This window comes from Electrophorus electricus, chromosome 7, assembly GCF_041902795.1.
Source record: "Electrophorus electricus isolate QZ-2024a chromosome 7, ASM4190279v1, whole genome shotgun sequence".
NCBI lineage: Eukaryota > Metazoa > Chordata > Actinopteri > Gymnotiformes > Gymnotidae > Electrophorus > Electrophorus electricus.
Window position 1 is genome coordinate 24,314,039 of NC_137503.1, and position 21,717 is coordinate 24,335,755.

The 21,717-nt window shown below is 40.7% G+C and overlaps 1 long non-coding RNA gene across 1 annotated transcript; it reads left to right on the forward strand.

Annotated features, from left to right (window-relative positions):
• The first annotated feature begins 111 nt into the window (after positions 1-111).
• On the forward strand, positions 112-13,931 carry LOC145658721 (uncharacterized). Its single transcript, XR_014124521.1, has 3 exons — positions 112-2,288; positions 10,460-10,514; positions 11,690-13,931. It is a non-coding gene; the product is annotated as an uncharacterized LOC145658721 (long non-coding RNA).
• Positions 13,932-21,717: the final 7,786 nt, after the last annotated feature.

The following is a 21,717-nucleotide window of genomic DNA, read 5'->3' on the forward strand; positions in this document are numbered from 1 at the left end:
GTTAACTGTGTTTTCTAAGTAGTAAAAGTATTGCTTATATTAACATTTTTAATTTTAGATATAACATTAAATATAACATAATAACATAATTTTAGATATAACATTGTAAAACAAGACTTTTAATTTACAAGCTGTTAAACACATGAACAGAAAATGACACAATACCCAGCTAGTCGATTGGTGCCAATATCAAATAAGGCCTTGTACATGCATCTTGTTCAAAAGAATTAGCCACACAAAAACCACTGTGTATAAACAGGGGCAATAAGGATAAGTTGGTATCATGGCCAAACTCTGCTCATGCCAAGACTTACAAACTGAAAGACTGATATGGTTTTACATGTATGTTTTAAAATGCCCCCCAAACTTTGAAAATTTCATCATATAAAAAGATTCAGTGCTTTTTCCCCTATCCAAGTTTCCTATTTAACCTTTCCACAAAGCTAAATAAACCCATATGTCTGGGTTGAGCCTGTGTGCCACATGTGGGTAGAGTGGAGAAAAGGAGGAAAAAAAGCATAAGACTTTGATCTAGTGCTAATTAATCCAATGGCTTTTTATAAGGTTTATCACCCAGTGTAGTTTTATGAAAGGGAGACTCCTTGAAAATGACTTCAGTTGTACAAGTATTGTTGAACAAGATTCGTTAGAAAACAAATTATACAGAGACAGGGGTTGCGGAATGCTGCTCACAAAATGTGAGGGCTTTTAACTTTGAACTCTAACAGCTGAGCTTGCAGTATATGTCTTACCAGAGATACAGTGGAACTAGCTGGCTACTATCCAGGCTCTCCAGTAACCAGATATTGAATACCTGTTGAATTAAGCACAGACTAGCATAGATAAGAGGAAAGATGAAGGAAGAAACATTTTTTTTAACTTTCTCAGTTAATCATTTCATTAAAGACATTGTGTGTCTTTGCAGAGGTAAAAGAAAGAGAACAGCAGGTCAAAAAAAGTATTCCATGCCCTCTCATGAGGTGTATAGACATGGGAGACTGAGCTGATGCTCACCCATGTTTCAGTGTCTATTTGTGGAAGACAAGGATACATATGAGGACAGCTTACATGCATATAAAGCTTGCTTCTGTCCACAGACTACTGAAAACCCCAGTTTCTGAAGTAGAAGTCTCTACAGCCACCCAGACCACAGTGGCAGGGTGGTTCTAGGAATACATGCTTTGACTAAAAATGGCAAGTCAAGTTATTGTTATGACACTGTCCAGAGTCTAAAAAAAACCTCTATACTGTGTTGCTCTTTTAATAATTTATACTAAACAGCAGTCTGGCTCAGCAGCAAACCTAATCTTTACACTAAAACCCAATTTTTGTCAAAAAAAACCTAGATTTCTGATCCCAGCTGTGTTAAACTCGCAGTGTGAAAGAGCATTTTGACCTTTTCCATTTTTATGAAAATCACAAAACAAGCATGCACACAAAAGGTTTCGGGACAGTTACTCAGCCAGCATAAAGCAACGCTTTCAAAAAGAAATCTTAGAGAATGTTTTGAGCACATGGTCAATTCCACCAGGGTCAGCTACGTAAAGATTCCTAGAACAGAGCTTTCATTAAATCCCTGCACAGACATCTCTCTCCTGCAGCTGACTGGAAGGGTGGGGGTGGGCGGGGTAGGTACAGCTGAGAGTCGTGCATTGGCAGTATATGTGCAGGTCGGTTGAAACGCTGGGAGGTTGATCATGGTGTGAATGAGTCACGTGCATGGATTGCTTAGCGGCTGGCTCAGCACACCGGGCCACGCAGCACCTCTGGGTGCACGAGAACGTCACGCGCAGGCACACTGTACCGAGCAGGCATGGCCGGTGTCAGGCTTTCACCGCGGCTAGAAAATACACTCCCCGCCCTCCCCTTTCTCTTATCATCTTAACATTCACTGCTGCGCTGGTGATGGTGGCTGGAGTTGAAGAGCACAGCTGTGGTTCTGTTGAACGTTAATAGAATGAATTCTATTCAGTGAGCTTCTCACAATCGTTTCCAGTTGAGCTGGAGAACATGCGTGTGGGCGTCTTTAGTGTCATCATCCTCCGGGGCCTCACTTGTCTCCTTCGCACCCTGTCCCATACGCAGAACCATTGACTTGAATTATCTGCCTTTTTTGTACTTTCTGGCACATGTAAATTATTCGGACTCCTGTCTCTTTGCTTTTCAGATTGAGTTTCATTCCGTGTAGAGTGAGATGGGATGTAGGCCAAGGGCAGTGCCAGTCCCTCCCTCCTAGCATGCGGAGAGGGAGGACTCTGGATGTCTGTGCCGAGTAAGAGGGGCTTGAGGCAGGTGACCTGTGCTCTGTCATTTCCTTCCGTGGAAAAGGACACCAAGTATCCAGCCTCACATGCTTTCTGTCTGTCTCACACACACACACACACATATCCTTTAAGCATGAAGATTTATGCTTACAGTGCAGCATACAGTTTGGCATGATAAGCAAATTATTTCTACTAAGCAATTTACAAAGAAATTAATCCCAAATTTAATAGTATTTTATACATCCATTTCTCAGAATAGATTTACTTTTTTATCGAATTGCCATGGTTCTCTCTCCCCTGCCTTAAAGCACACATAAGCACACAATTTCTTATTTTTGTGCACTTTCATTTTAGACCACATTAGCCACTGATTGCAAAAAGCTGTCCCACATACATATGAAGCTGAAAAGCAGCCCATGACAGGCCTGTCTCTTGGGCCACGTTACGTGGAGTCCCTCTGCTCCTACCCAGTGCTCCTTCCCTCTGCTGCTTCCTGAACTCCACGCACCTAAGCACCCGAAGGACACTAGCACATTTAAAAGAAGTACAGAACTGTTAGGCAGAGCAGAGGCAAAGGTCTCTCACGGCACGTGGTGGACTTTGGGGAGGGGGGGGGGGGGCGGAGCCATGGCGACAGGACATGGGGTGCTGTGCCACGTGGTTGTGGGTGGAAGAGAGGCTGGCTGCAGAAATGCTGCCAGCGTGGGCGGGTCGTCCCAGAGCACGGCCGGCAGGCGATTAATGGACAAAAACAACAACAACAACAACAAAAAAACAGCAGTAAAAAACAACGACAAGGAAAACCAAGCACAGCGGAGGAGCACATGTGGAACATAATCCGGCGCGTAAACCCATGAGCACAGTGAATCAGTCCAGGTCTGGCTGTTTCCACTCTTCTCTCTCTCTCTCGCTCTCTGTGGCCAGAGCCCCAGAGACTCCAGTGTGCGTGCTCTCTCCGCCCGAGCAGGATGTTAGGCATGTGGGATTGATTAGCCTGTGGTCCTGCCACTGTCCTTTTCAACTTGCGTGGTTGGGCACGGGCCTTCCTTCCGTTAGCGGCCACACGCCGATTACGCAGCTGAGGCGTCGACACCGTTAGGGCTTTCGCCGTGCTGGAGAGGGGACACACTGAGCGGAGAGATCACTTAAATGGATTGAGTCACTCCGAAACATGCGCCCTGCCAGGTACCTGTAACTGAGGTGGATGCGGTTCTGGAACGACGTGTTAGCTGGGCCCGGACATGGGCTAGAACTATGAGTAACCAAGAGGTCAAAAGAAAGAAAGCATGCAGCACATGAGTCAATAGTGGGGTTGCACTGGCATATGTGCACTGGCAAAATATTTCCATAGTCACTCCTTAATGTGGCCCTGTGTATTTTCCTGACACTTCCACACCAGCATTCAGTTACTGCAATGTACAATACATAGACCATGGTCATTACTCTAAATTTAGCCAGATGGGCCCCAGTTTTCCACTGCAAGGTCCAAATCAAGAAAATCAAGCCAGGAATATTCTAAGAATGAGTTGTATTTCACCCGCCTAATTGTAACCAGTATCTATTCAAAGTATGCTTCAGATCGAATCACTTCAACGGGGCTGTTCTGGCAATATGTATTTGCCACAGCTGTAATTTTAGGGGGAGAGGTCTGTAACTGGTTACACAGCTGCTCAAAGAGAGAAGGAACACAGTGTAACGTCCTAAGGTGATGTCTGAGAGGCTGTGCCAGGGACTTTATGGAGATCACTGGGTCATACGTGACTCTTTAGTCACAAAATATAAACAGAACCCCTTTGAGGTTGCCAAAACATTAACCCTTTTGAGGTTGTCATGAGGCACTGTACATCATTCACATATTCACAGAATTGCAGGATAACAGTGCTTTGAACTAGTGATCACATTTCACTTTCAATAATCTGCATGAAATGCATTAAGTCCTTACACAGCCTTAATTAATTTGGCATTACTCTTCATAGTAAGAGTTAGGGTCAAATTAGAGTCAAAGTCAAGTAAACTCATTAAGGTCACAAATTAGTGACATGACAATTACTTCAATGACTATCATGTGAAACTCTTTAGGGTCACATGACAGTGAATTAATTTACATGTGTAGCATATGGCAGATGCCCTTGTCTAGAGGTGCAGAAAAGAGTGTGTAATCTCTTTCAAGACATGCATGAGACTTCAGTGACTGTCATAATTCAGTCATCACAAGTGGAAAACTAGGAGTTTGAGGGTGCATATTTCTGGACTGATCTGTTGGAGCCACTGCTCCATCTTAGGGACCACAGCCTAAGCGCCCCTATTACCACTGGGACAACATTGATGTTAACCTTCCACATTCTCTCTATTTCTTCTTTTAGTCCCATTTATTATTCCAACCTCTCATATTCCCTCCCTTTATATGTTTCCAGCACTTGGGATTGCCACATCAACATATGGGCAAAATAATTGAGACACCTACACACCTACAGGGGTTTTTATGATATCCCTTTATAAATCCATATGAATTAATGGGGAGTTTGCAGCTAAAACAGCTTCCACTTTTCTGGGAAAGCTTTCTACAAGATCTTGGAGTGTGTCAGGGAATTTTTGCCCTTTCATCCAGAAGAGCATTGTGGACACTGATGTTGGATGAGAGGGCCTGGCTCACAATCTCTGTTCTAGTTCATCCCAAAGGTGTTGGATGGAATTGAGGTCAGGGCTCTGTGTGGGCCAGTCAAGTTCTTCCAAACCAAACACACCCAAAGATGCCTTTATGGATGCCTTGCTTTGTGCACTGGGGCACAGTCATGTTGGAACAGAAAAGGCCCTTCCCCAAAATGTTCCCACAAAATTGGAAGCATACAATTGTCCAAAATGTCTTGATAGGCTGAAGCATTAATATTTCCCTTCACTGGTACTAAGGGTTTAGGCCAGTCCCTGAAAAACAAACCCATAGCACAATGCAGTCAGGCAGGTAAAATTCTTCTGGCTTTTGCTAGGCCTTGACTTGTCGTTCAGACTGCCAGATAGAGAAATGTGATTCGTCACTCCACAGAGCACAATTCTACTGCTCCAGAGTCCAGTGGTGGCATGCTTTTTTTAACCACTCCATCCAACACTTGGTGATGTAACACTTGTTTGCAGCTGCTTGGCCATGGAATCCCATGCCATGAAGCTCCCTGGGCACAATTGTTGTGCTGATGTTAATGCCAGGGGAGGTTTGGAACTCTGCAGTTATTGAGCCAGCAGAGTGTTGCTGACTTTTATGCACTAGGAACCTCAGCACTCAGCAACCCTGCTCTATAACTTTACTTTGTAACTTCTTTTTTTCAATAATACTACTCACAGTTGATCATAGAATATCTTGGAGGAAATCATTTTTACAAAATGATTTGTTGCAATGGTGGCATCCTATTACAGTACCACACACTTTAATTCAATGGGCTCTTTAGAATGACCCATTCCTTCACAAATGTTTATAAAGACAGACTGCATAGCTAGGTGTTTGAGTTTATACACCTGTGGCTATGGGACTAAATGAAACACCTGAATTCAATGATTAAGAGGAATGTCCCAATACTTTTGTCCATATACCATGTTACTACTTCTGTTTTCTGCAACTTGTCCACCATCACAGTGTCTGGTTGATTCACCACTACTTGTTTATCTGCCTGGATCTGGAGGTTCCACAGGATGTTAGCTGAGTTGTTCTCCACCACTCTCTGTAGTTCGTCCCATTTGGATTCGGGAGAGTCTTGTTCATATTTTGCATATGTCCCATTGTATGATCCTTGCCACTTAGTTGTGTCCCTGGGTGTATGTTTTCCCTGCCAGCATCTTTCATCTTGCTGCTAAGTGCTGGACTGTCTCATTGTCTGCACCTTGCATCTTGTCTAGTATGATTAGTGCTTGATCTTATGCTGACATAATTGGTGACTATACTTTGGTCCTGCCCTTTCCTACCATTAGTAAGATTATCTTGTCAACAACCTCTGCTATCTGTTGATGGTATGTTCCATGAAGGGTCTTATCCTGTCATGGTAGCTCCTCTGCTTCCATGTCAACAATGTCTGCCATTGGACCGAAGAAGATTTGTGTCTCAAGCTGGACAGTGGATCTCTCTATAGGCCTCTACTCCCCTCCCTACATCTGGTGTATAGCCTTTAGATGTTGGATCATGGATGGAATGCCCTGTGCATTGTGAGGAGTTTTCTGGTTTTGATGTTGGCACCTTCCAGTACTTCTGGGTATCTGATGACTGGCAGGCCATATGTGTTTATGGAACACTGAAGGACAACACAGGAAGTCAACTTGAAGACAATTGTGCAGATCACCATAAGGTGTGGTATATACACCAATAAGATGCGCTACCCCTACTGCAGTTCTGCATAGGTCCAAATCCTCTCATCCAAATCATCAACAACAGTGGGTACGGGTACAGATTTCATGGGTAGACCTACTATCAGCCACCTCCTGTACACAGGAAAGGGATGGATTGACTGAATGATCCACCTGGCCAGAAACTACAGCAAGGGCATAGGACTGTTATTAGTAAAAATAGGAAAAAAAGACCTTCCAGGAATATAACAGACCTGGAAGACCACTAGTAATACCTAGGGATTCTGCAATCACATGGAACCATGAGGCAGAAACGAGAAGGATATTAACAATCAAGTACCACCTTAATGTAAAGCAGGTCCTCATGAGATAGTTGAATGGAATCAATAAGATTAAATCCATATGTGTATAATTAATTTTTAAAAATTATGTCATTTGTTTGTTTACTTTATTTTTTTGTATTAAATCAGTGCTTTTAAGGCATGCACTCACTCAGTAAAGTTTGTGTGATGTGCACTGAGCTCAGCAAAATCAGTAGACTTTATATCCAAATTCCTGGACAGAATAGCCAAACCATTAAGTCTCATCTGTCTCTTGAAGTTTAGGAAGTCATTTTAATTTAGCCAACTTCTTTCGCTGTTAAGCTCTGCATTTGTGCTTGAATTTACTTATTATCTTCACTGCATCCACCAGTATACCACAGCATAGATAAAAGGTCAAACCACCTCTAATGTTAACCTAAAGATTTACACTAGACTAGTTAGTTGAATAATTATATTATGGCCAAATAAGAGTTTTCCATTTTCCAGAACCATTTGATAAAATACATATTTTGATATATTTTAGTGAAAGTACTTCCATGATTTAGGATTTTAGGATTTAATGAATATATCATGTATGAAAGATCAGATTAAGAACCTTTTTGTCTGTGACATATTATGAATAAGAGGGCCGTAAATGATCCTCGGGGTGTGTAAAACTGTATATTTAAGAAGGCTAGTGAGGGATATTATGTTAGACTCCCTTCATGAATTATACATGTGTAGCATAAGCCCTGACTGAAAGAGCTCAACTGGAATTGTAGGGGGCTCAGTCACAACAGGCCCCCATGTACAGCATTCCCCAGTGTGATTGCAAAAACACCCCCCCCCCCCCACGCCCGCACCACTATCCCCTCGGTCTCATCAACCCAAAGTTACACCCCTTGTAGCACCACTTTCAGATCCCTTTCCGAATCACTCAAATGTCAGTGTACTTTGGGATAAAAAGATCAACTCTATCACATGGAGACCCAGCCCTGACTCGTCCTCCCCAGACCCAGCCATGTTGCTATGTGTGTTTAACTGCTCCTCATTCTCCTCGTGCTCACTCCAGATGCTACACTGTATCATTCAGTTAACGGGCGATTGGGTTTAATGGCTTTTTGGCTTGAAAACCTTCAGCTGCACTAGACCCCCAGTGCTTCTCCTTCTGCCTTCCCAAGGCTGGTTCTCTATCCCTAGATACATTCACAAGCAGTTTTACAATCTCATCAGGAATGCAAAAACCAGCTAATAACCTCGTTAAGGCCATGCCGATGTATTTTCTCATTTTCCTGCCTCACTGGGCGGCACACTCCGCCAAAACAGCAGTGGCTCTCGGATGAGGAAGAGCCCAGCTTTTCCTGAGGTTAGTGCTGGCTTCCAGTCGAAAGGCCTCACTCTGCGGCCATGACATTGCGCCTCTTTAACTGCTGCCGACACATTCAACAAACAAATCCAAGCACACATCCATGCATTCCCCAGCCAGGCTTATTTTTGTTCTCTTCTGAGCATGGGGAAGCTTCAAAAGACCCCGGGTTGATTGGCTTCCACCAGCGGTTATAAACAGATCAAGGCAGCCGCATGTTGGATTGTTTTACTGAACAGTGCATGCTGTCACTGAACATAAAACACACTGACTGATGGCTGTTAGAGAATGTAGGACAGCTAATTTGACAGAAGGTTTCCTCATTGACGTAACGGAGCTCCATGTAAGAGCTCTAGTGCACTCTAAGTTTTGCTAAAAGACATGTTAAGTTCAAGTTCCAGCTTCTCAGGAAAGAAGCTGGAAAGAATGCAGGTGTCTGCTTTGTACATATTCTGCACATCACATGGTTTGTAATTTTAAAATGAAACAGAATTATGGGTGATTAGCTGTGAAGGAGAACATGTGATGCTGGCTTTGGATTTGGATAAAATCTTACATTTTAGAAGACAAAAAACAGTTTTGGTTTCACTCAACCAGTAGTTTTCATGGTGCAAACTGCCAAATATTTGCTCATCTTTCTGTGCACGTCATGTTGTTACTCTAAATGGGTCATAATCTAAATCCAGAAATGACGGAGCAGAATAACAGAGGACTTTCTGAAAGTCCAGGATATGCAGAGTTGAGCTTTGACAATAAGCAAAGGCAAAAGGAAGAACTGCAAACTACCTAGTTGGACAAGATAAAAAATGTTCAAATGAACGGGTGTGTTGAAGCAACCCTTGACTGAATAGCTTCTCTTCAGAAATATGGTCTTTACGTTTGCCCACGCAGAAAGGGGTGAACAAGATCATACACTTAAAAAAAGGAGAAGGGGGTCAGGGGGTTGGCTGTCATGAAATTGAAAAAGGAAGTGTGAAGTGAGCATGCAGTCCAGCAGCACTGAAGACCTGTGGATGTTGACCCCGGCACTGCTCTGCGCTCCTCTGCGGAGTTTATGACAGAGTGCTTTTATTTAGACATGCTTCCTCTGTGTGACCATATAGGAAAAAGAAAAGCGAATATGTTCTAGTTTGTTGGACTGTTAGAATTGTTAATTGCGATTGCAGATAGGAATAATATATTATGGACTGTAACAGTTATTTGATCATTTACTCTTGTAAAATTATATAATCCTTATATTTTTTTTATTCAGGATTATCAGGCTTTAACAAAATGTGGCTTCCAAACTAATCAGTCAGCACAACCATGATGGACGGAAGATTGAAACACTTTGGACTTGGTGAACTGTCATAATTTCTAGTAGCCAAGCATGTTGGTGTAACTGATGAGCAGTGATTTAGGGAAGGCTAGGGAAATACAGCCAACGTTATAACACCACAGGGTATCTAGGCCAAGCACAAACAACAAACAAACAGACCCAACAAGGCGCTAATTAGCAATCAGCTCACAGGGGAACAGGGCTCTTTAGGAGGAGCTTGGGCGCGTAACAACAACTTGCTCAGCGCAGTGGACTTTGCAACCCTCAGCTCTCACAGGGAGGAAAATGCCTTTGTTTCACTCCCATGTAGCAGACCACCTAGAGGAGAGAAGAAGGAAAAGTGTTTAGGGAATTGTTATAGTGGCCACTTTAAAAAAAAAAATGTTTTGGCAACATTTGAAAAATGTTTTCCCCATGTTGTTGTATAATGAAGTGCTACTTTTCAGTGCCTGAACATGTTACACACAAGACCCATATGTAATGGTTAATTCCTGGGAAGACTGAAGACATGGCAATAGGAACCTTCCACTGATAGGGGGAAAAAAAACTCTTAATAGACTTCAGTGTTTGAGTGCCCTCAGTTGACCACATGTTTGCAAAAAAAAAAGGGGGGGGGGGGGAATATAATTCATGTTTTATGACCTACAAAATATTCTGTTATGCTGTGATTGTGAACTAAAGAGTACAAACTGCTTAGGGTAGTGTATGTGCAGTTAAGCAAGTCCTGACCCTAACATTTTAAGGGTCCTACAGATGAACATGATTCATAACAGATATTCAAAAACAGACAGAAGAGTACAAAGTTAGTATTATTCTCCAATTTTATGAAAAAAGGAAAATACCCTCAAACTCCTCAGATTTTTTAAAACATGCTTTCCTTTTTCAGATTTTCACCATATGGCTCTGTGGGAGGAATTCAGTTCCTACAAAACTTCAGTTTGGTATGTCTCTGAAGAGTCTGGCTGTTGGGCAGTGTAACACTGGCAACAAAGGTTTTGACACATACTTAAGAAGAGCGCCAAGCTCTCTAGGTGCTTTAATGAAGACTTAAAAAGAAACACCTTAAATCCAAAAGTATGTATTTCATCAGTGTTGCCTATTTATATTGCAATTATTCCTACTAAAGAGGTTATTAGCCATGTAGTCCAGAAGCAATGCATCTCAGTTTTCTTTAAAAGGAGCTGACATCATTTAACTATGTCTGAGTCATTGTGCTAAACCAGGACTTCAGCTGAAAAGGTGCTTTTGTTGATGCTGATAATGAGTTAAGTACTCCTATTAAGATCCTGCAGCCAAAAAGTGTTGAGTCAAGTTTAAATTTTGTGCTTCACAACATGAAATAAATAGGGCACATCATGAAGAGGAATGCACAGATGAGTTTGCGATCCCTGCTAGGCTCCTGTGCCCTACTGGCTTATGCAAAGCATTCTTTTTGTATACACGGCCTATAAGCCATTGAGATGTGTGAAAGAACAGTAACCATAGCAAAGCCCAACAGTACCAGACAAGTGTTTAATTTGGCCCGCCGCTCTTACTTCCAATGTTATGTCCTTCCTTCCTGTCTGTAAACGTCTTTTTAAAACTTTGCACTGGTCTCCTTAGAGTTTAGCACCAGAATGTCAGATGCACATGCATGTGCACATACACACACTGATCTGAATGTGACTGATCTAACCATGACTGGGTAAGCTTTGGTGATTTGTACCACAGCCAAATGAATCTGAAAATAAAGATCAAATAACGTGCAAAATTATGTGGTCAGAAGACAAAATGTCTGAAACACAGGCTCTTTGGTTCCTCAAATTTCTCACACTTCACAAGGAATTATTGCAGTATAATGTGCCATAAGAGATCCCACAGATTCCTCATATGTACTGATGTTTAGCTTTCTAGACTTACCCTCCACACAGGACACACATTTGTTTTTGATAAAAGATAATGTGCCGCATAATCACATTACCAAAGCATTAAATAGATCATTTCAATCCAGACATCATTATAATCATTCATTATTCACAAAATACATCATGTGTTTGCCTACTAGATAGTAACTTGTTTTGACATAAACATACTTAAGTCTAGTCTAATGAATACTTTGCTCTGTTCATGGTTTTAGAATCCATACTGGAGGCAAACCCTATCAGTCCTTTCCCACGGATTCAAGATGATGATGTGGGCAGAGCCTTCACTGATAGTATAACAAAAGAAAAAGTGTTGATGGTTGTCTTTCTATAAAGTATGCTGAAACACCACTGCTGATTGGAAGGCAGATCTGATTTTGAAGGTTTTGTTTGAGGGCAGGGATGACACGAAAGCTGAAAATGAAGCGCTTAATTTTGTGATTTACATGACTGGTCATTGGTGGTTTGTACACATAATGCGTGTTTTTTTTTTGCTGGACTCAGCAGTGAGTCATGAAATTAAAGCATTTATAAGCAATAATTACTGAAGTACTTGCCTGGGGCCTCTCAGGCTTAGACCAAGGCCTAATAAGCCTTTCCATGCTTTTCATTGCCCACAAAACTGCTTAATAAACAGTCAGCAGGCATGGTGCTGTGAGTGCTGGTCTTTGGTCCAGGAGGCCCTTCAGCAGCCTATGGTGGGTCATCCCACATGTCCCCATGTACCCCAGGGTGTGGTACTGTGCCCTGTCTCCAACCCCATAGCTCATTTATTACGCTAATACATCCTGACTGATTTAACCAGCCTAATGGTGTTACTTTGTCACTTTGATAATTCAGTCTGCATAAAAAATGCAAAAAAATTCTGAAATGTATTAATATCAAATGTTTAAAAGCTGAACTGGTAAAAAACAACAAAACAAACAAACAAAAAAACAATAAATTATTTATGTGATGGACAGTTGTGACAAGCATGCTGCTCCTGACTATGCTATTTTCTCTGAAAGGAAACCTAAAAAACATACTTAACCAAAAAGAACTGTGGTTACACAAAAGAGTAAACATTGCCATCTTGACCAGTAATAATAAAAAGACCTCTGTAATACTGGCCTCTTTTTGATCTCAGGGAACACCATACCTGGGTTACAACAGCTGACAGTTAAGTCAGATGTTTTTATGAGAAGGGCCCTCCAGTAACAATTGTGGCTTTTGTGTTTTTGATTATATCATATTTAGTGGTGGCCCCTAAAATAGTAGTATTTTCCAATTTGGCTTTTTTGTCTTGTGATATAACTGAGTAATTGTATACATGAGGTAGTGGTAATGTTGGAGACTGAAGCACCAGACAGCTAATTAAATCCATTTGTAATGTCTAGGACCCAGAGTGGCTTCATAGCCAACCTGCCATTAAGGAACACACCACTCTACCACCTATGAGTTTTAATACTGCAGCAACAATCTCAACTTACTCTTAAAAATGGTTCTTAAATGGTGTTTTTGGATTCTGGAAAAGAAAAAAAACAAGACAAGACATGCAGGAGACAAACCTACCTTCACTTGACTGGCATCCACCAGAGGGGCCCAAGCCCAGACTGATATTAGCCTGGTCCTGAATATTATTTTTTCTTCCAGAACAGCCATAGAATTTGCTTGAATTGCTGGTTAAATTTATCACAAAACTGTTTTTAAAGGGTAGATATGAAAAATGCACCTTTTCAGTGTTTGCGCATCTTCAGTGTCTACCAACCCACAAACTGAAGACAAAACAGGCAGTTTTTAAATGTACTTATAAATATATAAATAACATATATATTCATACATTTTATTTATTTTTTACTTTGTGGGCTGCTTACCAGAGTGCGAAGTAAACAGTGACAACGGGGGGTGGGGCAACCTCAGATTTGGCTCCCCTTCCTACATCAAAAGGCGTCATTAGCATTACACCACCCTCAATTTGAGTATCACCATCCACTGCTTGAGAATTACAAGAGATTTTCTAATAAAACATATTTCTCTGGAATTACCTTTGCGGTTTGCTTTTCTTTTTCTTTTCTTTTCTTTTTGTGCACCTAGCATTATATTGGAGTGACATTGAGGTGTAATCACTTTTCAAGCGCTCTTATCTTTACACATCTTACATGTCAACATTTGAATTCACTTTGCACAAAAAACTCTATATACTGTAAAATGAGTCTTGTTTGCCCTTTTGTTTGATAAATATGTCTGAACAGTGCTGAGAAAATAAGATTTAACTTGGCTGCAAAGTCAGAGAAACAGTTTATTTGTTTAAAAATGTATTGATCCTTCACATTACATAACTGCTTATCTAATAAATTTGCTTGTTGTCTTGCTAATAGTGGCCATGTTTCCCTGCATTTTTTTCTCACATTGACCAAAGCAAAAGATGCCAGATTAATAATAATTACAGTAATCATCATCACAATTAATATCGTCTTGAGCCAGCAAGTATTAATGATAACTCTCCAACAGTCACTAGCTAATGCTGGCAAAAAAAATAATTATTGTAATTCACCTATGAAATTACATACTTTAATTATGTGATTAATAGGAGAACATTTTCAAAGGACTTTATTGCTATCTTCACTGATTATCACTTTGTGTGCACTGCTAGCTTACCTACATGTTTAGCTAGCTACTGCACAGATGCACAAAGACCCTTCATAAATGTACGTTTCAACAAAGACGATCGTAGTTAGTTGGTTGGCTAAATACATTGCCTACCCTGGCCAGCTATGAAGTCATGCAACAATTTTTTTTTTAAAGGAACATACCTGGCAACTGTACTTGGTCAGAATAGCCTCCCATTGAATTTAAATAGTGTAAGCTAATTAAATGTCACTGGCTTTCGGGCATTGATTAAGTAGCTTTAAATGGGAGATCAACCAGAGAGAATATATGTCTTCTTTATTTAATACATGCATGTGTGCAAACACACACGCACACACACACACACACACACACACACACATAATCTTGTTGCAATTGTGAAATATAGCAGACATCACAGGTAATCAAGTAGACGACACTGGAATCCTCAAATTAAGTATTTATAGCATAACGCACTATTCTTTTTCCAGGAATCCTAAAACATGCCCTTTCAATAATCCTGTTTTAAAAAGAAATGGCTGTGGACATTCCTCTGAGAACCACAAAGAGACAGGACAGCTCATTAGTAGGCAGCTATTACAGATGTCTCAGGATCTTCTTTTAGCAGTGATGTGTTTCCTTAAACAGCAGTCTTTTATACACAACTACCACTAATCTAGACACTAATGTATTAAATTTACCTGCGAGCCTGACAGCCTGATTTACAAGGAAAACTTTTATTTACTAATAGTGCAATATGTTAAGAGTCTGAGAATCTTGTTTTGATGTTTACAGGTGAGCTATGGCTAGATGTCTGGGCTTTCACTTCTAAAAAGATGAACTTTGCATCATCTTTTAATTAGCTATGCATAAGGGTGTATTTTCTTGCATAAAAACACTTATCCATTTCAGAGCTTTTTATGGGGGGGGCAAAATCAAGTCATGCTGTCGTCCCGATAATGTCATACTAATAATTCTACTTAGGATGAACAGGATAATTAAACCCTAAGATAGAAATTTGATCACGTCTTGATAACCAGCCTTTTTCAAATATGCTGAACTGCTTGCAGACTTAACCAGAAAACCTAACCATGGTGCCACTAAATATTTCAAACCACATGTGTTCTTTTTATCCTATCATATGGTAGGCTATCTAGGAGTCAAACCTCGAACAAAGATGAAATAAAAGAAAAGAAAAAAGTTAGGCTGGTTGTTTTCAAAACCCCACATTCAGCTCTTTGTAAGATTGCAGCATTGCTCATACTGTCACCTTCAGAAGCAAATCTTCGTCTAATATTCTGTATTATTGGGTTTGCTTTTCAAACGTCCCTCTCTAGATGGCCTCTGGGGCTGTCAGGAATCAGATCTTGACAGAGGTGATAGTGCCACTGTAACCAGAGCTCAGCCCAAGCAAAACTTGATCTCACAATCTCACACTAGTTGTAGTCTGGTGTAGTTCTAGAGCAAGCAGGACTTTTAATACCATACCACCACTTTATTGTGGTATAAGACAAAGCAGACTTTATTCCTAGAGAATCAGCCCAATATGTTATATGATTGTTTAAATGTAGCACAGATGGTGGATGCTTTTGTTTCGTTCATGGGATTATCTATGATTTAACAATTCATTCTCTGCTCTTGCATTATTTCATGCAAATTCTTTGCGTGAGACCAGGTTGTACAGTCGGAGGATATGTGTCTTCTCCAGGACCATGCAAGACGGCTGCAGTCTGCTGTTCCGGTTCAGCATTGTGTAACACTCCTATCACGATGAGGCAGGGAATCAGACAGAGACGCTGGGCTCTTTGGTGAGCACATCAAACAGCAGTGCCACTCTCATGAACAGCCAAAGCAATCAGTCTCTGATTGCAAGACCATCCAGGCCCTTATTACGTGCAATCTTGTGCTAATGTTGCAGACAACAGAGAGGTTTTAATGTCCCCGGTTTTGCTCACGAGGGCTGATACGGAGCGACTGCACAGAGACAAGGTAACGCTGCAGAGAATCCCCAAAGCCCGCCCCGAAATGACTTAACCGCAGTGTGATGTGAGATAGCCAGATCGCGTCCAAACCGCGGGGCTAGACATCGCTGCGCCGATGCCTATCGCGGCGCTTTGCGCGCTCCGCTTCGAGCGCAGCTCGCACCACGCTCTGGCTTGAGTGTTGTTTAAAAGAGCTGATCTTTGTTTGTACCACATGCAGCCACGACAGAGTTGAAACTAAGAAATTATCCTTTTAACAGAAAGTGCTTCTGGCACGCGCCATTAACCTTTCTCTGTGTTGAAGCTGATCTCTTGTAAAAGACGTGAACATTTGTCAGTCTGTCGGGAAAGTTTATTCTCTTGAAGTGGGTTGTCCACCTGAACAATGCTGCATCACATTGGTTTACTCTGGTAGGATTTTGGAAGCGTGTGTTTGAATAGAGGAACATTTCCTAGTAGGGGAAACGTGCCTGACTGCAGCTAGCCTTCCTGAAACATACAGTACCAGCCAAAGGTTTGGACACACCTTCTCTTTATTTCTTTTTACAATTTTCTACATTTTACAGGGAAGATATCAACTCAGTGAAATAACACGTATGTGACAAAATAATATTGACTATCTTATATTCTTCAAAGTGACTATCCTGTACTTTGATGATGGCTTTTGTTCTCTCTTGGTGTTCTCTTTACCAGCTTCATGAGGCAGGCACCTATGATGTTTTTCCCATCAGTCTTAAAGACATTCTCTTATATGCAGGACACTTGTAGGGTGAGGAACTAAAATTATGAAAGAAAACTTTACTGAGGGTGCATGTAAAATTGTGTGTGTTTTGAAAATGAATTCTTATATAGCCTAACACATTTCCCAAAATTATCATTGTTTTAGAAACAAACTTGAGCATAATCCATTAGATTAATATGCCTTTATTACTATTAAAACCACAATCCATCAACACAAGTCTTTTCACTTAATTATAAATGCTTTGTACTTTATTAAGATACAGAAGGTCCCCCATTCACCAATGAGCTGAAACTTTTAAAAAGAAATTAGTAACACATCTAATTCAATGGACAATCGTATATTAACCAGATGGGAAAAAGAAATAAATACATTTGCATTCTCATCTGCTCTTTGTGCATGAGAGCAGAACCGTTGGTTTGGCTGTTTAAAAAATACTTACTGGTATTTGCTGGAACAAGGTGGACAAAACTGCTGTCACAGTATGATACAAACCATTCTAAACCATTTTGGCCTTCATGTGTTGAGGGAATGTCACTGTAGTGTAGTAATTTTAACCAGTTTAGACTTGCTCAAAAGATTGTTTGCTTGGTGAACTGCAGTTACAGGATTATGTATTTATGGGAAAAGATGACACATGGCTGGGTGGTACATGAAAGTGTGATGCACAGTGTTAGTTTTGGACCAGTAAAATGCTTTTTATTCCACTTTTATTCCACTTTTTATACCACTTAAACCCAGTGTTACCATTTTCATAGTGGAACCAGGCCAGGCCCTGACCAGCCGTCCAACAGCCAACACCAATACATTTCTTAACACAGCAGAGATCAAATGGTCCTAGTTACAGATAACTCACATAACCCTACTGACCACACCATATAGCTTTGGGATGCCTTTATAAAACATGTTTCTTTCAGAAACCTACAACCAAATCACAGACCATGGACAAATGTTTATGTTGCCAGACAGTTTTGTACAAGAATTTCATGCCACCATACAGGGAGGAGGTACATGCTGTTGGAAACAAGTCTAAATATCAGTGGCTTTTCATGTTCCTAGAGCTCTGGCTCTTTTATCTTTTCAAGGAATCATATTCAAAATCATAAACATATTCAGATTCATGAAGCATGAAGTCTGTAAATTTAATATATTAATAAATTAAGCTATGTGCTAAATCTACTGAATTTTAATAGACCATTTAGAGAGTAGGCACATGTGAAGTCATGGTAGTGACTGTAGTAATGTACAGCAGAGTCCAGCAGCTTTTACTGCAGACGAATTCACCATTATACTGCACTGGACCTGCATATTCAGTGGAACAGTACTAAGCTGGTGACTCTAATATCAACACTTTGAGTCTTTTTATTTTTATTTTGATAAAACCAGAAGATTATTATGCATTTCCGCAAAATTTATATTTTTCTCTGTCTGTGATTTTTTTTTTCCTTTCACCAATTCTGGTTTAGCATCAAGGTGGAGAAACATTAATATGATAAGGCCTTTGAATTGTTTTTTAATGTCTGCTGGCTTGTCTATTTTAAATAAAGACCATGAAAAATAAAGTTCTTCTCTCACTGGTTTTAGAAGCAGGCAAATGCCACACTGGGCCAATCGGGCCCAAACAAACTATTCCTGCAGCTTAAGGTGGAACTGAGATTTCCAATTATTTCCAAAGTATTCCAAGATATAGGTTCACTTCACATGGTTCCACTTTACAAGCTTTAAGAGAAACAAACAAATTGCACCTCATTTGCTTTACCAGGGATATATTTATTTAACTGCCCTTGGCTTGTGTGACAATCAATAGCAAAAAGCAGCTGTTGACTGCTTGTGAATGTGCTCTGATCACATATTTCCAGCCTCTGGAGACAAACACTGGGGAAAACTTTCCTGTGAACGAGAGAAAACGTTTGTGAGCAGGAATAGCCTAGCCATGCTCAGGCTGAGTGATTGAAAACAATAGCCAGCCCCCATGACACAGCAACTTCTGCAGAAAAAAGGCCCCACACAATCTCGTTGCCATGTCAAATCAAGACTGCACATGCTGCGCTGACAAATTCCACGCTGTCGCCCTTCGGCAGGCCAAACCAGAGGGCAGCCCCAGGAGGGTCTTCAGGGCCGCACACATGGCTCTGCACTGTACTCCCATTGCAGGTAGGCACAGAGAGGTGTTTACTTGGAATGGGGCTTTGCTCAGAATGCCCACACATCCAGAGCCAAGTGGGCAGGCTGGGGCAGGCCTATTACGGGCTACTTGGACATGGGCATGTGCACCTAACCAGCCTGCCTGTAATTGGTCGCTTGGAGGCTGTGGATAAAACATAAAGACTTGAAGAGGCTGCCTTTCCCTCCTACTGAGTATGTGTGGGAAGGGGGAAACAGAGAGACAGAGATAATGGGGGCTGATATGTCACTGTTTCATTTAGGCCATGTGAATGTTATGACTTATTGTTCATATGTGCATTTCTTTAATCAGATGACTAAATATTAGTATTTTTTTTTCAGCCTTATTATTACTTCACCTTTTACATTATTACATTGCATCAAAAGTATCTACTGTACAAATTGCTTATTTTGCACTCCTGTAAAACTTCATTTTACAAAATAAATGGCTAGGTCAGGGTATTTTTTCACTGAAACATTAGTCTTTTGCTTTTTTCTGCACCTTTTTAAAGAAATGGGGCAGACACTATTTGAAAGCATGTTTTGTAAGGAGCTGGGGTGTGGAGGGAGGAATGGGGAGACTCTTTATCCCTGTTTAAAACAAACTGGCTATAAGCCTTCTGCCTTATAATGGACACTTCATGTGCTTACAAAGTGCTCAAAGCATTCAGAGGTTTTTAAAAGCTCCTTTGTCAAGCCAAGCAATTGTGGACTTCACAAAGGAAGAGAGACATACGGACACCAATCGGAAGGCATGGCGGCAGCAGATGGAGCATTCTCGAGGAGAAGTCAAATGCTTCCTTCGGTTTTTCAGCTAATCTACACTAATTACCTCGTGATGCTGTGGTGAAAATGTGTGAGAGTACTTCTTTACCCTTCCCCTGTACAGCTATATGACTGGATTCAGTCATGTTCAAACAAAATGCTCACACATTTTGCCCAGATTTTTTTGTGGGTTTTTTTGTATTAGCTGCTTTGACTTGTTAAACTGCAGCAGTTTCTCTTTTTGTTTATGCCAGTGGGTCTGCTGGGTAAGGGGGGGGGGTAGTTTAGGGACCAAAAGTGTTTGTCCAGTAAGTTCCCAGAGTCTTTTACTTTGAACTGAAATTCAAAGCCTTATTTTTCCTGTGTTTACCAGACAGGGGTACAAAGAACTGAGGCGAACGAGTATACATGCTATTCTGACAAGCGGAGAAATGTGATTTTTTTGCCAAAATGCTGTTGACCATGTGTGGCAGGACAACGATCTTCCTCATAGGTTGTTGAGAAATTCAGTGAGTCAGAAGTCAGTCACTGTCCTTCTGTCCTTTATTATTTATATCCTGACCTATTGATGGTGTTCCCTGCATGGATTGTCCTGAGAGTGGCAGTACTGTTGGGGGTATTAGATGGTAGCATGGAACAGCTGTTTTTCTGCAGTGGTCACAGATCCGGCCCTCTTACATCCACAGTGCTCACTGGACTAGGGCCTTAGACAGCAATCCAAACACAAACCACACTATTGATCGCTCAGTCTCTTGGCTCCTATGTGCCTGACCCATTCAGAGATTGGAGATGCTACCACTGCAAGACACTGTGTCCAGCATAGGAAGTCTGCAGGATTCCCTTCTCATTTGCTCGTTAGCTGAAACATGCTTTAATAATAGGAGGAACTTGACTACACATGACAATACATGACACCTGTGCTTCACAGTATTGCTTAATTACTTTGAAATGAGTTTACTCACGTCTGACCGAGTGCCAGTGGTGTTTGGAATTTTATAACATGTTTTAAATAATGTGTGAGATAGGCAGTCATGTGAATTTTATGTCTGCAAATGTAGTTCACATGAAGTGCTGTACACCTGTTACCAGAAGGTCTTAACTTACACTCATTACTTGTTTTATAACTTGCACCTACTGTACAAGTTAGAAGAAACACATACTCTTCCATTTCTAATGTTTTTGCTACATTTTAGAAAAGCAGAGAAGATATCAAAACAATGAAATAATATGATTATGCTGTGTTAAACAAATTTTGACTAGTTAACCAGCTTCATGAGGCAGTCACCTGTGACACTCTTGAAGAAATTCTCACATATGCTGAGTACTTCTAGACCAAAATTCTTAAAGAGAACTATTTGCTAAAGAGGCGTTTAAAATGTAACATTATTATTAATATTATTATTTTAAAAATTCTATATGAAATCAATTGTTTATATTTATCTTAAGAACTAAACATAAAGCATTAGATTAAAATGTCTTGAAGACTATGAAAAGCAAACATTCAGTCAGGGAGGTGCAAACCTTTGACCGGTACTGTATACACACTGGCCACTTTATAAGCTGCACTAGACGACACACTGTGCGTGGGAACAGATGGTCTATATTGTCTCATTGTACACCTGTGCATCAAGGAGTTTTCAGTGAATACATGCTTCTAATAAACTGCATGTTGAGGGTGCACTGGGGCACATCTTTGTACAAAGATGAACATAATATTCTACTGAAAGAAAACACGTGTCTAGTTGTCCAAATGCATCAAAACAATATTTAACTAAATCCATTTCTCTGAATGATAAGAATAGATTTACAACATGTGGCAAATACATTTTTTGCAAAACCACAATATGTTTCTCACAATGAGCAACTCTGTGTGGGTGAAATTCAAAAGGAATTGCTGAAAGTATTTGCACGCCATAATGACACTGCAAAGGCTTTGCGTGGCAAGCTGCTAAAAAGAAACAGTTAAGAGTGAATATCACAAAATAAT